Source organism: Saimiri boliviensis, chromosome 3 (assembly GCF_048565385.1).
Source record: "Saimiri boliviensis isolate mSaiBol1 chromosome 3, mSaiBol1.pri, whole genome shotgun sequence".
Lineage (NCBI taxonomy): Eukaryota > Metazoa > Chordata > Mammalia > Primates > Cebidae > Saimiri > Saimiri boliviensis.
Genome location: NC_133451.1, coordinates 138,726,562 through 138,742,597, shown reverse-complemented (window position 1 = coordinate 138,742,597; position 16,036 = coordinate 138,726,562). Strand labels below are relative to the sequence as shown.

Below are 16,036 nucleotides of genomic sequence, written 5' to 3'. Positions count from 1 at the left end.
GGTTAATTTTTGTATTTTTAGTAGAGATGGGGTTTCACCATTTTGGCCAGGCTGGCCTTGAACTCCAGACTTCAAGTAACCGGCCCACCTCAGCCGCCCTAAGTGCTGGAATTACAGGCATGAGCCACCGCACCCAGCCAATTTTTTTTTTTTTTTTTTTTTTTTTTTTTTTTTTTTTTTTTTTTTTTTTAGACAAAGTCTTGCTCTGTTGCCCAGATTGGAGTGCACTGGCTAAATCTCAGCTCACTGCAACCTCAGCTTCCTGTGCTCAGGTGATTCTCCCACCTCAGCTTCCCAAGTAGCTGGGATTACAGGTTCATGCCTAAATCCAGGCAATTTTTATTTTGTATTTTTTGCAGAAATGGGGTTTTTGCCATGTTGCCCAAGCTGGTCTCAAACTCCTGGGTTCAAACAGTCCACCCACCCTGGCTTCCCAAAGTGTTGGGATTACAGGCATGAGCCACCACGCCCAGCCTGAAAGGGTTTAAGAAAGAAGAAAAATTAGGCCGGGCGCGGTGGCTCACGCCTGTAATCCAAGCACTTTGGAAGCCAAGGCAGGCGGATCACCTGAGGTCGGGAATTCAAGACCAGCCTGACCAACATGGTAAAACCCTGTCTTTATAAAAAAAAAAGAAGAAGAAGAAGAAAGAAGAAAAATTGAAGTGTTAAATGCTGCAGTTAGACAAGGATGGAAGAGGTCTGATCAAAGTCCACTGGTTGTGCTGGTGACTACAAGTAACCTTCAAGAGAACTGTCCCAGTGAAGTGATAAAAGAAAAGCCAGGTTACCGAAGGCTTAAAAATGAGTAGTGTTATCAGGTTCAAGAGGCCAAAGGAAAAAAAAAAAAAGAAAGAGCCGGGCGCGGTGGCTCAAGCCTGTAATCCCAGCACTTTGGGAGGCCGAGGCGTGTGGATCACGAGGTCAAGAGATCGAGACCATCCTGGTCAACATGGTGAAACCCCGTCTCTACTAATGGTGCAAAAAATTAGCTGAGCATGGTGGCGCGTGCCTGTAATCCCAGCTACTCCGGAGGCTGAGGCAGGAGAATTGCCTGAACCCAGGAGGCGGAGGTTGCGGTGAGCCGAGATCGCGCCATTGCACTCCAGCCTGGGTAACAAGAGCGAAACTCCGTCTCAAAAAAAAAAAAAAAAAAAAAAAGAAAGAAAGTGAGAAGGTGTTTACATTTACAAATGGCTGGAATACAATGCAGTTGTTAATTCTGGGATATGCAGTTTCTTCAGCGTTGAGCATGACACATCAGCGCCCTTCACAGAGTTCTATGCCCCAGCCAAACCAGCCATATTGTCAGAGGTGTTGGAACCAGAGCAACTCCATCTTTACTAGGGACTGGGTAAATGAGGCTGAGACCTACTGGGCTGCATTCCCAAGAGGTTAAGGCATTCTAGGTCAAAGGTGATAGGAGGTTGGCACAAGATGCATGTCACACAGACCTTGCTGATAAAACCCACCAAAATCGGCTGGGCGCAGTGGCTCAAGCCTGTAATCCCAGCACTTTGGGAGGCCGAGGCGGGTGGATCACGAGGTCAAGAGATCGAGACCATGGTCAACATGGTGAAACCCCGTCTCTACCAAAAATACAAAAAATTAGCTGGGCATGGTGGCACATGCCTGAAATCCCAGCTACTCAGGAGGCTGAGGCAGGAGAATTGCCTGAACCCAGGAGGCGGAGGTTGCGGTGAGCCGAGATCGCGCCAGTGCACTCCAGCCTGGGTAACAAGAGCGAAACTCCCTCTCAAAAAAAAAAAAAAAAAAACCCACCAAAATCAAGATGGTGACGAAAGTGACCTCTGGTTATCCTTGCTGCTCATTACATGTTAATTATAATGTATTAGCATGTTAAAAGACTCTTCACCAGTATCATGACAGGGAGTTACCCTATGTGGTCTAAAAAGGGGAGGAACCCTCTGTTCCTGGAATTGCCCATCCCTTTCCTGGAAAACTCATGAATAACCCACCCCTTGTTTAGCATATAATCAAGAAATAACTAAAAGTATAAACAGTTTAGCAGCCCAAACTGCTGCTCTGCCTGTGGAGTAGCCATTCTCTTGTTTCTTCACTTTCTCAAACTTGCTTTCACTTTACACTGTGGACTCATCCTGATTCTTTCTTGCACGAGATCCAAGAGTGCTGTCTTGAGGTCTGGATAGGGACCCCTTTTTGGTAACAATATCACAGCTTCCTTCTTATGAAATTCCATCTCCAGTTTTGTTCTTGGTCTTCCCACATGATCTGAAAATCCAGTGTCAAGTACTCTGAAACTGAAGTCTTTTCCAAATTGCTCCAGTTTAATGAATTGTGTTTCACCCTGAAACCAGGAATGTATAAACTGTAACTTTCTTGTGGCTCTTAACACATTCAGCCTGGTATTAGAGGTAGGTAAATGTATGGCTTCCCTTTCTATTCTGCAAGGGAAGTATTAAAACTACTTTCAAGGTAAGATACTACCCATTCAAACAGGTAGTTGTGTTGATCTAGGCAAGGAATTCAAATCAGAAAAATTAAATCAGAAGACTTTAGAGTTTCAATTTAATCCAACAAACATGTACTGAATACTTTTTATGTGCAAAACATTGTGCCATCAAAGAGTTTAAGATCTAATGCAGGAGTCAGCAGACTCTTTTTTTTCTTTTCTTTTTTTCAAGATGGAGTCTCACTGTTGCCCAGGCTGGAGTGCAGTGGTGCAATCATAGCCCATTGTAATCTCAAACTCCTGGGCTCAAGTAATCCTCCCACCGCAGCCTTCCAAACTGCTGAGATAACAGGCATGAACCACAACACACAACAGAGCAAAAATTTTTATAAAAGGTGAGATAGGGCCGGGCGTGGTGGCTTACGCCTGTAATCCAAGCACTCTGGAGGCCAAGGCAGGCGGATCACCTGAGGTCAGGAGTTCAAAACCAGCCTGACCAACATGGTGAAACCCTGTCTTTACAAAAAAAAAAAAAAAAATTACTAAAAAAAAAAGGTGAGATAGTAAAACTACTAAATTTTACAGTTTGCCGACCATATGATCTCTGTTGCAGCAACTCAACTCTACTATTTGTAGTGGAAAGGTAGCCAAAATATTATCTAAACAAATGTGGGTACCTGTGTTCCAATAATAATTTATGAACACTTACATTTGAATTTCATATAATTTTCACATATCATGATACACTTACACTTTTGAATTTTTTTCTCCAACGAGCTAAAAGGTGAAAACCCATTTTTAGCTTGTGGATCACACAAACACAGGTGGCAGATCAGGTTTGTTTCATGGGCCATAGTATGCTGACCCCAATCCAAAAAATAGATAGTTCACTTAGATGTATGCCAAAGTTCTATCCTTAACACCAAAATAACCTACTACATTACTACCATTTTGACAGAATTTGCGATCAACATATCTGATATAAGGTAGATTTTCATTAATTTATTCAACAAATATTCATTCAGTGTGTACCTTATTCCAAGTACTATGCCAGGCACTGATGATACAGCTGTGAAGAAGTCAGAAGTCTGGGCACCATGGCTCACACTTGTAATCCCAGCACTTTGGGAGGCCTAGGCCAGTGGATGGTTGACACCAAGAGTTTGAAACCAGGCTGTGCAATCCTGTGAAACCCCATCTTTACGAAAAATAAACATAAATAAAAATTAAAAATTAGCAAAGTGTGGTGGTGTGCTCCTGTAGTCCCAGCTACTGGGAGGCTGAGCCCAGGAAGTTGAGGCTGCAATGAGCCATAATCACATCACTGCACTTCAGCCTGGATGACAGATTGACACCCTGTCTCAAAAAAATAAAAACAAAGCCAAAAAGGAAAAATCATCATTTTGCAACTACCACTGTAAATTGATTCAAGAATCATCAGGCTAGGCGAGATGGCTCACACCTATAATCCCAGCACTTTGGGAGGCTGAGGTGGGTGGATCAGGAGGTCAGGAGTTCGATACCAGTCTGGCCAACATGGTGAAACTGCATCTTTACTAAAAAAACATACAAAGAGATTAGCCAGGCATGGCAGCACGTGTCTGTAATCCCAGCTACTCGGGAGGCTGAGGCAGGAGAATTGCTTGAACCTAGGAGGTGGAGGTTGCAGTGAGCTGAGATCACACCACTACACTCTAGCCTGGGCACTAGAGTGAGACTCTGTCTCAAAAAAAAATAATAATAATAATCAAAAGATGCTAAAACCAATGGGTGAAAGATTGTTGGAAAATAGGAATATTCATGTGTTCTCTAAATATTAATGTCAACTACAAAGGTATTTATACGATGGAGCAATGTGATAGACTCCACTTTAACCAAGTGATCAAATTTAGCATCACCAGTAATAGGACAAACTGACATAACATTTCTCCTGATATGATAGAATGAGAAGTACATTATCACTTACATTAATTAGTCTTGCCGAAAATAAATTGTAAATGATTCTACAAGATAAGTGGTCTGGATTCTTTTTTTTTTTTTTTTTTTTAGATGGATTTTCACTCTTGTTGCCCAGTCTGGAGTGCAATGGTGTGATCTCAGCTCACTGCAACCCCTGCCTCCGAGGTTCAAGCAATTCTACCTCAACCTCCCGAGTAACTGGAATTATAGATTTCCACCACCATGCCCAGCTATTTTTTTTATTTTTAGTAGAGACAAGGTTTCACCATGTTGGTCAGGCTGGTCTCAAACTCCTTACCTCAGGTGATCTGCCCGCTTTAGTCTCCCAAAGTGCTAGGATTACAGGCATGAGCCACTGTGCCCGTCCTGGATTCTTAAAAAAAGTTAATGTCAGAGCAAAAGAAAATTTAAAAATAGCTAGATTAAAGTAAAGTAGACTTTAAAAGACTTAATCAAATGCAGTGGGTGATCGTTGATTGGATCCTAGACTGGGAAAAAAGAGCCATAAGTGACAATTGGTGAAAACTGAAAACTGATCATATGTTAGATAATAGCACTATAGTAATGTTAAATGTCTTGCAGTGATAATAGTATTTTGGTTATACAGGAATGATTACTTGTTCTTTTTTTTCTTAATTTTTTTTCTTTAAAAAAATTTAATATTTAAAAAAAGAAAAACAGCGCTCAGGGACACCTATGGGAGGGGTCGTCTACGGAAAGAGGAGGAAAAGCCCGAGACACCCCGTGTGGGAGGGGCGACCTCGCTCGACGGCCTCGACGACCCCCGCGACGAGCTGAGCTTCTCCTTAGGACCCACACGCAGACCCCGCGGCAGCAACCGGAGGAGGGGGCCCTGGGGGCGGGAACGGCAGGCCACCACTCGGCCTCGGGCACCTGAGGGACAACCCGGAGCGCTCCAGGAGCACCGCAAAGGCCCAAGCGGAGCCAATGCTCGCCCCACCCTGGCAAGCGCAGCGCGACGGGCCGGCGGGACAGCCCCCCCACCGCTGCGGAGAGGGGCCGCCCCAGAAAGGCAACAACCACAGGAGGCGAGAGCGAGGGATGCCCGCCGCGTCAGAGGACCCCGCTGCTCCACCAGGCAGACGGATTCCGTACCCCTGTGCCTCCCAACACAAACCCCACAGGCTGGGAGGAGAGGCAAAGGGGCCCCCGCAGGCAGGACAAGAAGAGCTGCCCCTTTCACCACGAATGTCCGTCCCTCGCCCATCGCGAATCGGTCGCGGCCCGGGAGAGCGTGACGTCACCACATCCATCAGAAAGATTACTTATTCTTAGGAGATTCAGGCTGAAGTTTTTGTTTTTGTTTTTTTTTCTTTTTTAATTGAGACAAGGTCTCCCTATGTCGCCCAGGCTGGTCTCAAATTGCTGAGCTTAAGCTGTCCTCCTGTCTTGGTCTCCCAAAGTATTGGGATTACAGGGGTGAGCCACCTTGGCCAAACCCAGTCTGAAGTATTTAAGGAGGAAATATAATAAATGCAAATTGTTCAACTTTCAAACAGATATATGAGAGAAGTAAAGCAAACATGACAAAATACCAACAATTGGAGTCTAGCTGAAGGGTGTAAGGGTGTTCGCTGTATTCTTTTAACTTTTCTGTATGTTTGAAATTTTTCAAAATAAAAATGTGGAAATTTTTTTTTTTTTTTTTTGAGATGGAGTTTCGCTCTTGTTACTCAGGTGGAGTGCAATGGCGCGATCTCGGCCCACCGCAACCTCCGTCGTCTCCTGGGTTCAAGCAATTCTCCTGCCTCAGTCTCCCGAGTAGCTGGGACTACAGGCGTGCGCCACCATGCCCAGCTAACTTTTTGTATTTTTAGTAGAGACGGCGTTTCACCATGTTGACCAGGATGGTCTCGATCTCTCGACCTCGTAATCCACCCGTCTCGGCCTCCCGAAGTTCTGGGATTATAGGCGTGAGGTACCGCGCCTGGCCAGGAAAAAATTTTTAATGAAGAGAATTTTAAAAGTCCATATCCTATGGAATTTATAGTCTAGTGGGAAAGCCATGCAATATACCAATAACAAATAGGTAATATAATACCTTTACAGATTGTAAATCTAAAGAAGAAAATAAATAGGATGATATGATACAGAGTAGTTGTGTGGATGAGAGGGTACTTTGGTTAATGTGTTTGAAAAATTTTCTCTGTAGAGGTATTCAGCTGAAGGCACTAGGATGAGCCAGCCATATGAAATGCAAGTACAGTAAGAATTCCAGGATTCCAGGTTAAGGAAACAGCAATTACAAAGGCAAACATATCATGAAATGAAGTTGGGCAGGTAGGTAGGGCCATATTACATGAAAAAAATGGGCCATGGTTATGCTTTGGACGTTTTGTTTTTCTTTTTGAGATGGAAGCTCGATCTGTCACCCAGGCTGGAGTGCAGCGGTGCAATTGGCTCACGGCAACCTCCGAATCCTGGGTTCAAGCGATTCTCCTGCCTCAGCCTGCTGAGTACCTGGGACTACAGGTGAGTGCCACCACCCTTGGCTAATTTTTTGTATTTTTAGTAGAGAGGAGGTTTCACCCTGTTAGCCAGGATGGTCTCCTTACCTCGTGATCCGCCCACCTCAGCCTCCCAAAATGCTGGAATTATAGGCGTGAGCCACCATGCCCTGTCTATGCTTTGGATTTTAAAATACAAAATTGGTTCACGCCTGTAATCCCAGCATTTTGAGAGACTGAGGCAGGAGGATCACGAGGTCAGGAGTTTGAGACCAGCCTGACTAACATGGTGAAACCCTGCCTTTCCCAAAAATACAAAAACTAGTGGGCCGTGGTGGTGTGCACCTGTAATCCCAGCTACTTGAGGGGCTGAGACAGGAGAATTGCTTGGACCCAGGAAGCAGAGGTTGGAGAGAATGGAGACTGTGCCACTGCACTCCCTGGGTGACAGAGCAAGATTCTGTCTCAAAAATAAATAAATAAATAAATAAATAAATAAAATAAAATACATATATAGTGAAATGGGACCAGACATGGTGGCTCACCCCTGTAATTCCAGTACTATAGGAGGCTGAGATGGGAGGACTGCTTGAGGCCAAGAGTTAAAGACCAGACTGGGCAACACAGGTAGACCGCTGTCACTACAAAAAATGAAAAAAGTTAGCTGGCATAATGGCATGTGCCTATAGTCCAGCTACTCAGGAGGCTGAGGCAGGAGAATTACTTGAACCCAGTAGGCAGAGGTTGCAGTGAGCCAAGATCATACCACTGCACTCCAGCCTGGGTGACAGAGCAAGACTCCATCTCAAAACAAACAACAAACCAACCAAAAGTTCACTCTGGGTGACTGCAGCTTTCTTATATTATATGTCCTTACTGTCTTGTACAATCATGTGTCGCTTAACAACAGGAATACGTTCTGAGAAATACATCCTTAGGTGATTACGTCATGCAGTATACTTACACAAACTTAGATGGTACAGCTTACTATACACCTAGGCTACTCGGGAGGCTGAGGCAGGAGAATTGCTTGAACTTGGGAGGTGGAGGTTGCAGGGAGCAAAGATTGTGCCATTGCACCCTAGCCTGATCAACAAGAGCAAGACTGCATCTGAAAAAAAAAAAAAAAAAAAAAAAAAAGTTGTACTGTATAGACTCACCGTGAATAGAGCTTGCAAGTTGCTCTAGGTAAATCAGTGAGTAAGTAGTGAGTGAATGGGAAGGCCTAGAACATTACTGCATACTACTGTAGGCTTTATAAACACTGTACACTTAGGCTACGCTATATTTTAAAATTAAGTAATTGTACTACGACATTACAACAGCTATGATATCACTAGGCAATAGAAATTGTTCAGCTCCATTATAACCTGACGGGACCACTGTGCATTCAGTTGTCGACAGAAAGGCCGCTCTGCAGTGCATGACTGTGTTAATGTGTCTGATCTCACCAACAGCCTGTAAGTGCCTGAATAATGAGATCAATGTCCAATTTGTCTTTACATTTCCCACGATGTCCGCTCCAGTGCCTTATTCATGTTTTACATTCAGAAAATATTTGCAAAATTAAAGAATTAAAAAAAGAAAACCACATCTCTGATAACTATATATTCTGTATGTCTTCCACAATTAACACTTTTGGAATCAAAAATCAGTGTGCAGGCCAGGAATAGTGGCTCATGCCTATAATCCCAGCACTTTCAGAGGCCAAGATGGGAGGATTGTTTAAGGCCAAGAGTTCAAGACCAGCCTGAGCAACATCGTGAGACCCTGTCTCTACAAAAAAATACAAAAATTGGCCGGGTGTTGTGGCATGTGCCTGTAGTCCCAGATACTTGGGAGGCTGAAGCAGGAGAATCACTTGAGCCTAGGAGGCCAGCACTGCAGCGAGCCATTTTTATGCCACTGCACTCCAGCCTCAGCAACAGAGCAAGATTCCATCTCAAAAAAAAAAAAACAAAAACCACATACACACACACACACACACACACACACACACACATACACACACACAAACTGTGCAAATATATAGTCAATCTGGTTTTTTTTTTTTTTTTTTTCTTGAGACGGAGTTTTGCTCTTGTTACCCAGGCTGGAGTGCAATGGCGCGATCTTGGCTCACCGCAGCCTCCGCATACTGGGTTCAAGCAATTATACCTCAGCCTCCTGAGTAGCTGGGACTACAGGTGTGTGCAACTATGCCCGGCTAATTTTTTTGTATTTTTAGTAGAGAAGGGGTTTCACCATTTTGGCCAGTCTGGTCTCGAACTTCTGTCCTCAGGTGATCCACCCACCTCAGTCTCCCAAAGTGCTAGGATTACATGCATGAACCACTGTGCCCCATCACAAGTGGCTTTTTTAAGCCCTTGAAATATTCAGTTCTTCTAAATTATAATATGCAGACACACAAATAAAGGATTACAATGATAAATGTAAAAAATTGAGTACAGTCATGTGCCACATAATGACTATTCAGTCAATTATGGATCAAATATACTGTAGTGGTCCTATAAGATGATAGTACCAGGCCAGGGGAGGTGGCTCATGTTTGTAATCTCAGCACTTTAGGAGGCAGAGGCAGGAGGATCGCCTGAACCAAGAAGTTCTAGACTAGCCTGGCCGTCATAGTGAGATCTCATCTTTATTTATTTTAAAAAATTAAATTAAACAAAATGTTTAAAGATTATATCATATTTTTACTGTGTTTTCTATGTTTAGATACATAAATACTTACCATGAGGTACAGTATTTAGTACAGTAACATGCTGGATAGGTATATAGCCTAGGAGCAATAGACTATACCATATAGTCTAGGTGTGCAGTAGGCTCTATCATCTAGGTTTTGCTTTTTTTTTTTTTTTTTGGAGACGGAGTTTTGCTCTTGTTACCCAGGCTGGAGTGCAATGGCGCGATCTCGGCTCACCGCAACCTCCGCCTCCTGGATTCAAGCAATTCTCCTGCCTCAGCCTCCTGAGTAGCTGGGATTACAGGCACACACCATGCCCAGCTAATTTTTTGTATTTTTAGTAGAGGCGGGGTTTCACCTTGTTGACCAGGATGGTCTCGATCTCTCGACCTTGTGATCCACCCACCTCGGCCTCCCAAAGTGCTGGGATTACAGGCTTGAGCCACCGCGCCCGGCCTATCATCTAGGTTTGAGTGCACTCTGTGATGGTCCCACAACAACAAAATCACCTAATGATGCGTTTCGCAGAACATATCCTAGTTGTTAAGAACACAGGACTGTATACATAATCCAATAATGATTCCTGCCCAAATTCAGTACCTGCAGGATTCTTCCACACCCTGTTGAGCCCATTTATTCATTTGTTTGTTCATCAGTAAAATACTGTCAGGCCAGGGCTAACAGTTACAGAACACTGTGGGGCGGGCGGGGGGGGAGGGGAGATCGAGGGCCCATTCACATAGAATACAGTGTGAATGGCACCCTTTGGAGTTGTGAAACACTTAAGCATTAAGCAGGTACTGTTCTGGCACTGTGCAAACTCTGGAAATAAAACAATGGATAAAGCAGTTCTAACACTGTGTTATAAAGGCATGTTGAATTATCTGTCTCTCCCAGTGTCAGGCCAGGAACCAGGTAGATGTTAAGTCAGATTTCTTTTCTTTTTGAGACAGTCTTGCTCTGTCCCAGGCTGGAGTGCAGTGGCACAATCTCAGCTCACTGCAACCTCCATCTCCCAGGTTCAAAGAATTCTTGTGCTTCAGCATCCCAAGTAGCCTGCCACCACACCTGGCTTATTTTTGTATTTTTAGTAGAGATGGGGTTTCACCATGTTGGCCAGGCTGGTCTCAAACTCCTAACCTCAAGTGATCTGCCCACCTTGGCCTCCCGAAGTGCTGGGATTGCAGGCATGAGGCCACTTGCAATAGGTGTGTACAGCAAAGATGGTTCCAATCAGAAAAAAGCGGCAAGTGGGAAGGCAAAACGGGATTGTGTTTGACAAGTTCTGTTTGTCTGGGAAAAAGAGCAGGAGTAAGGGTGTGGAAAGAGACTTATATTGGAGGGATTTGTAAATCACAAGGAAGAATTTAGACCTAATCCTAAAGGCCAGGGAAACTAGTAAAGAGCTTGAAAGACGAAAATGGCTTGGTCAGATTTGTGCATTCCCAAACTAGACAACTGGAATAGAGGTACATCTGATTGAAGGCAGGAAGCCCTGTTTAGAAAATTCAGCCTAAAACCAGGAGGTCATAACCTGGGATCTATGGTAGATTGAACTTGAATGCAAAAAAAAAAAAAAAATTATTTTTTACCAATCTCTAAGTGAAATTTAAGATTTCCTCCTATTATGAATATAGGCAATAAGCTGTAATATTAACAACAGCTGTGACTCTACAACTAACAGAGATCAGACATTTTTACAAGTCACTCCAGTTTTTGAAGACATCTTTTTTTTTTTTTTTTTTTTGAGATGGAGTTTCCCTCTTGTTGCCCAGGCTGGGGTGCAGTGACACTATCTTGGCTCACTGCAACCTCTGCCTCCCGGGTTCAAGCTATTCTCCTGCTTCAGCCTCCTGAGTAGCTGGGATTACAGGTGTGAGCCACCATATCCAGCTAATTTTGTATTTTTAGCAGAGACGGGGTTCCTCCATGTTGGTCAGGCTAGTCTCAAACTCCTGACCTCAGGTGATCTGCCCGCCTTGGCCTCTCAAAGGCATGAGCCACCTTGTCTGGCCGAAGACATCTTAAAAAAATGTTTTTTAATTTTTATTTTTAGAGACAATGTCTCACAAGGTTGCCCAGGCTGGAGTGCAGTGGCTTTTCACAGGCATGATCATCGCACACTGCAGCCACAAGTTCCTGGCTGCAAATGATCCTCCTGCCTCAGTCTTCTGAGTAGCTGGGACTACATGTACACTCCACCACACCTGGTTACTGCAAATATCTTAAAACATTATTTCTCTTCATTGCTACTGTGAAATTATAGTAGTTATAGCAACTGCTAGCCCTTCTTATTAATGGGTTGACACACACATACATACACAGCACTTGTGTTTTAAAGCACTTGTGTTTTAAATATTCTGTTAACTGCACTGCAATGTAATAGTTTCCCACTTTATACATTTAAAGCTATTATTCTAAGACAAGTGCGTAGGCTTTTACCAGATGGACAAAGTAGACTGTGGAAAAGTCTCCAAGTCCCTTATCATGCTCTAGTTCTACTGAAATACCTGTGGCTCCTCTAAAGAAGCAAGCTTCTCTCTCTAACCTTCCCCTACTTGTCCAATCTCTTCTGCTTTATTTTGTTTTTTTGTTTTGTTTTGTTTGTTGGTTGGTTGGTTTTCAGATGGAGTCTCCTGTCGCCCAGGCTGGAGTGCAATAGCGCAATCTCAGCTCACTGCAACCTCCGCCTTCCGGGTTCAAGTGATTCTTCTGCCTCAGCCTCCCTGGTAGCTGGGATTACAGGTGTGCATGCCCTGCTAATTTTTGTATTTTTAGTAACGACAGGGTTTCGCCATGTTGGCCATGCTGGTCTCGAACTCCTGACCTCAGGTGATCTGCCTGCCTCGGCCTTCCAAAGTGCTGGTATTACAGGTATGAGCCACTGCGCCCGGCCTCTTCTGCTTTATTTTGTTTATTATTATTTTTGGTGAGGAGCGGAGGAAGCTCTTCACGTTATAAAAGCTTTAAATGCCAGTTATCTTCACCCTCAAACCAACTCCTTCAGACCTCGCTTGGGAAGCCTCCACACCCATCCCTTACCCCAGTCAGGTGTCTTTCCAATGTGCTCTCATGACAGCCTGTTTTTACCCAAAACATAGTGCTTACCAGAGAGATCCAGCAACCAACAATTTAACATTTGAGCTTTTAAATATCACAAGTCGCCCTGAAACTCCAGGAAATGTAGTAATTTGCCAGTCCTCTAAGGCACGATGTCGGATTTACAGCTCCTGAGGCCCCAGTGGGCGTGTGTTACCGTGTGTTCTTTCAGTTTAGCCATCCTCAGTTTAGCCATCCTGAGTCCAACCGCAGGCAGCTTGTGTTAGCTCAGTTAGACACCTGCCTTATTGCAAGGACAGAGGGCTTCCTGTATCCCAGGGTTTCTTGGGTGTGCCGGAAGAATCAGAGGACATGTGGGCTTGGGGAATGGGTGCAAGGTTTTCCTGAGTGGCAGTAGCTCTCAGCAGATATTAGAGCCAGAAGGGAGATGGAGTGGAAAGGTGGTTTTCCCCCACTCCCTGGAGTCAGGCTGCTCAGTGGGCGGGGCTCTCCTCCAACCACCCTGGCCAAACTCCCGGTGGTCTCACAGGAGGATGGCTGGCCAGGGTCTGACGGTGGGCTCTTCCGCCAGCGTCCAGTCCCTTGCGTGTTCTTCTGCCTACGTGTTCCTCTGCAAGTCGAGCTGCTTGTGTCTGCCTGCTAGGGTCTTGGCTGCTTTTATAGGCACAGGATGGGGGCGTGATGGACCAGAATGGTCTTCAGAAATGCAACATGTTGGTGGGAAAACAGAAATGCCTGTTCTCACCTAAGTTCGTGGGCACAGCCCTGGGGGTGGAGCCCTAGCCAGGGATCCCGTTCTTCTCTACCCAGCACTTCCTGCCCCACTTCCATGTCAGCGCCACGCCCAGGGCCCATATGGGGCCTGACAGTAGGTGCTCAATAAATGGTTTACTGGTTAAGGAAATGAGGAATCCCAAGACTCTTGCCTTCTCTGACCCACAGGGAATCTCCTGGAGGTCATGACCTTCATCTTGATCTTACTGAATTACTAGCTCCCAGGAACTAGGTTCATAAAAAATCCTCTGTTTATTCACTGACTGCTTGTCTAAGTCTAATTTGTGTTTATCTAATACACATTTTCTTTTATGGAGGGTTTTCTATAAGTATCTTTGAATATGTTTCTTTTTCTTTTCTTTTCTTTTCTTTTCTTTTTTTTTTTTTTTTTTTTTTTTGAGACAGTTTCACTCTTGTTGCCCAGGCTGGAGTGCAATGGCACAATCTCAAACTCCTGACCTCAGGTGATCTGCGGTCAACCTTCTCTTCCCTGGTTCAAGATTCTCCTGAGTAGCTAAGATTACAGGTGTGCACCACCACACCCAGCTAATTTTTATATTTTTAATAGAGAAGGGTTTTCACTATGTTGGCCAGGCTGGTCTCCAACTCCTGACCTCAGATGATCCTCCTGCCTCTGCCTCCCATAGTGCTGGGATTACAGGCATGAGCTGCCATGCCCAGCCTGAATATATCTCTTTCTTTTTTTTCTGAATATATTTCTTTTAATTTATTTAAAAAATAATTGAGATAGGCTCTCACAGTATTGCCCAGGCTGGTTTTGAACTCCTGGCCTCAAGCAGTCTGCCAACCTTGGCCTCCCAAAGTGCTAGGATTACAGCCATGAGCCATCACACCTGGCCATATAAATGTCTTTGAATAGCAAAATAATGTACAAATATATTAAATAAAGCTAATTTTACAGATAATTAGCAGTTCTTTTTAGCTTTCAACTTTTACATTCCTTTAAACAACTTGAACATCAATCTCCATGATTATCACTGAAAGTTTTTACTTATAAAATATAAGAAGAGGCCAGGTGAGGTGGCTCACACCTGTAGTGATAGCAGTTTGGGAGGCTAAGGCAAATGAATCACTTGAGGTCAGGAGTTCAAGACCAGTCTGGCCAAGATGGGTGAAACCCCACCTCTACTAAAAATACAAAAAATTAGCCAGGCCTGGTGGCAGGTACCTGTAATCCCAGCAACACGGGAGGCTAAGACAGGATAATCGCTTGAACCCAGGAGGTGGAGGCTGCAGTGAGCCAAGATCATGCCACTGGACTCCAGTCTGGGTGACAGAGTGAGACTCCATCTCAAAAAAAGAAAAGAAAAAAATGGGAAGATAAATCTATATTTAGCTTTGACCAACTGGTACACATAGGTAAGTGTACTTTTGTGTAATCCCATTTTCACTTAAGTTCAAATAAAGTAAAAATTATATGTAATTGCTTCATTTTTCCAGACTAATACTTAATCATAGAATTAAAAAATTTAGGTCTGGCCACAGTGGCTCACACCTGTAATATCCCAACACTTTGGGAGGCTGGAACAGGTGGATCACTTGAGCTCAGGATTTGAGACCAACCTGGACAACATGGTGAAAACCTATCATCTATCTTTACAAAAAATACAAAACTTAGCTGGGCATAATGGTACCGGTCTGTTAGTTCCAGCTACTCAGAAGCTGAGGCAAGAGAATCGCCTGGAGGTAGAGGCTGCCGTGAGACTTGATTGCACCACTGCATTCCAGCATGGGCGACAAAGTGAGACCCTGTCTCAAAAACATATTGAGGCAAAAATAAATAAAATTAGAGGAAACTTTAGTGAAAGTCTTTTTTAAAATGTGGGATTCTTTTTTTTTTTTTTAGACAGAGTTCGCTCTATCACCCAGGCTGGAGTGCAGTGGTGTGATCTCAGCTCACTGCAACCTCTGCCTCCTGGGTTCAAGCGATTCTCCTGCCTCAGCTGGCTGAGTAGCTGGGATTACAGGTGCATGCCATCACGCCCAGCTAATTTTTTTATTTTTAGTAGGGACGGGGTTGCACCACATTGGTCAGGCTGGCCTTGAACTCCTGACCTCCTGATTCACCTGCCTTGGCCTTCCAAAATGCTGGGATTACAGGCATGAGCCACTGTACCCAGCCTCTTTTTTTTTTTTTTTTTTTTTTTTTTGAGACAGGTTCTGGCTCTGTCACCCAGGCTGGAGTGCAGTGGTGTGATCTCAGCTCACTACAACCTCCACATTCTGACGTAAGGGATACTCCAGTCTTACCCTCTCAAGTAGCTAGGACTGCAGGCATGCCACACTTGGCTAATGTTCTGTATTTTTTATAGAGACAGAGTTTCACCATGTTGGCCAGGTTGGTCTCAAACTTCTGACCTGAAGTGATTCGGCTGCCTTGGCCTCCCAAAGTGCTGGGGTTACAGGCATGAGCCACCGCACCCAGCCTAAATTGTTTCTTTAGGCAAAAGGAAACTATTTTAAAAATGAAAAAAAAAAAATGGTTTCTGATGGGGATGAAATTTTATGGTAGTACTAAGTCAAAGAAAGAAGAGTGGCTCTTTTTCCATGTCTAGAATGTGTTAAGTATAAACAGTGTCCAATCTCAAAATGCTTCTCTTCCTGATAGATCCAGAAATAGACACATAAGACCCCAAA

At 44.1% G+C, this 16,036-nt stretch overlaps 1 long non-coding RNA gene across 1 annotated transcript in view; it reads right to left on the bottom strand.

Moving 5' to 3' along the window:
- Positions 1 to 1,822: 1,822 nt before the first annotated feature.
- Positions 1,823 to 16,036, bottom strand: part of LOC141584059 (uncharacterized) — a 55,256-nt gene continuing 41,042 nt past the window's right edge. Inside the window, exons 2-4 of the long non-coding RNA XR_012516985.1 lie at positions 7,823 to 7,969; positions 3,464 to 3,629; positions 1,823 to 2,326 (exon numbers count right to left, since the gene is read on the bottom strand). This is a non-coding gene — a long non-coding RNA (uncharacterized LOC141584059). The remainder of the gene's footprint in view (positions 2,327 to 3,463; positions 3,630 to 7,822; positions 7,970 to 16,036) is intronic.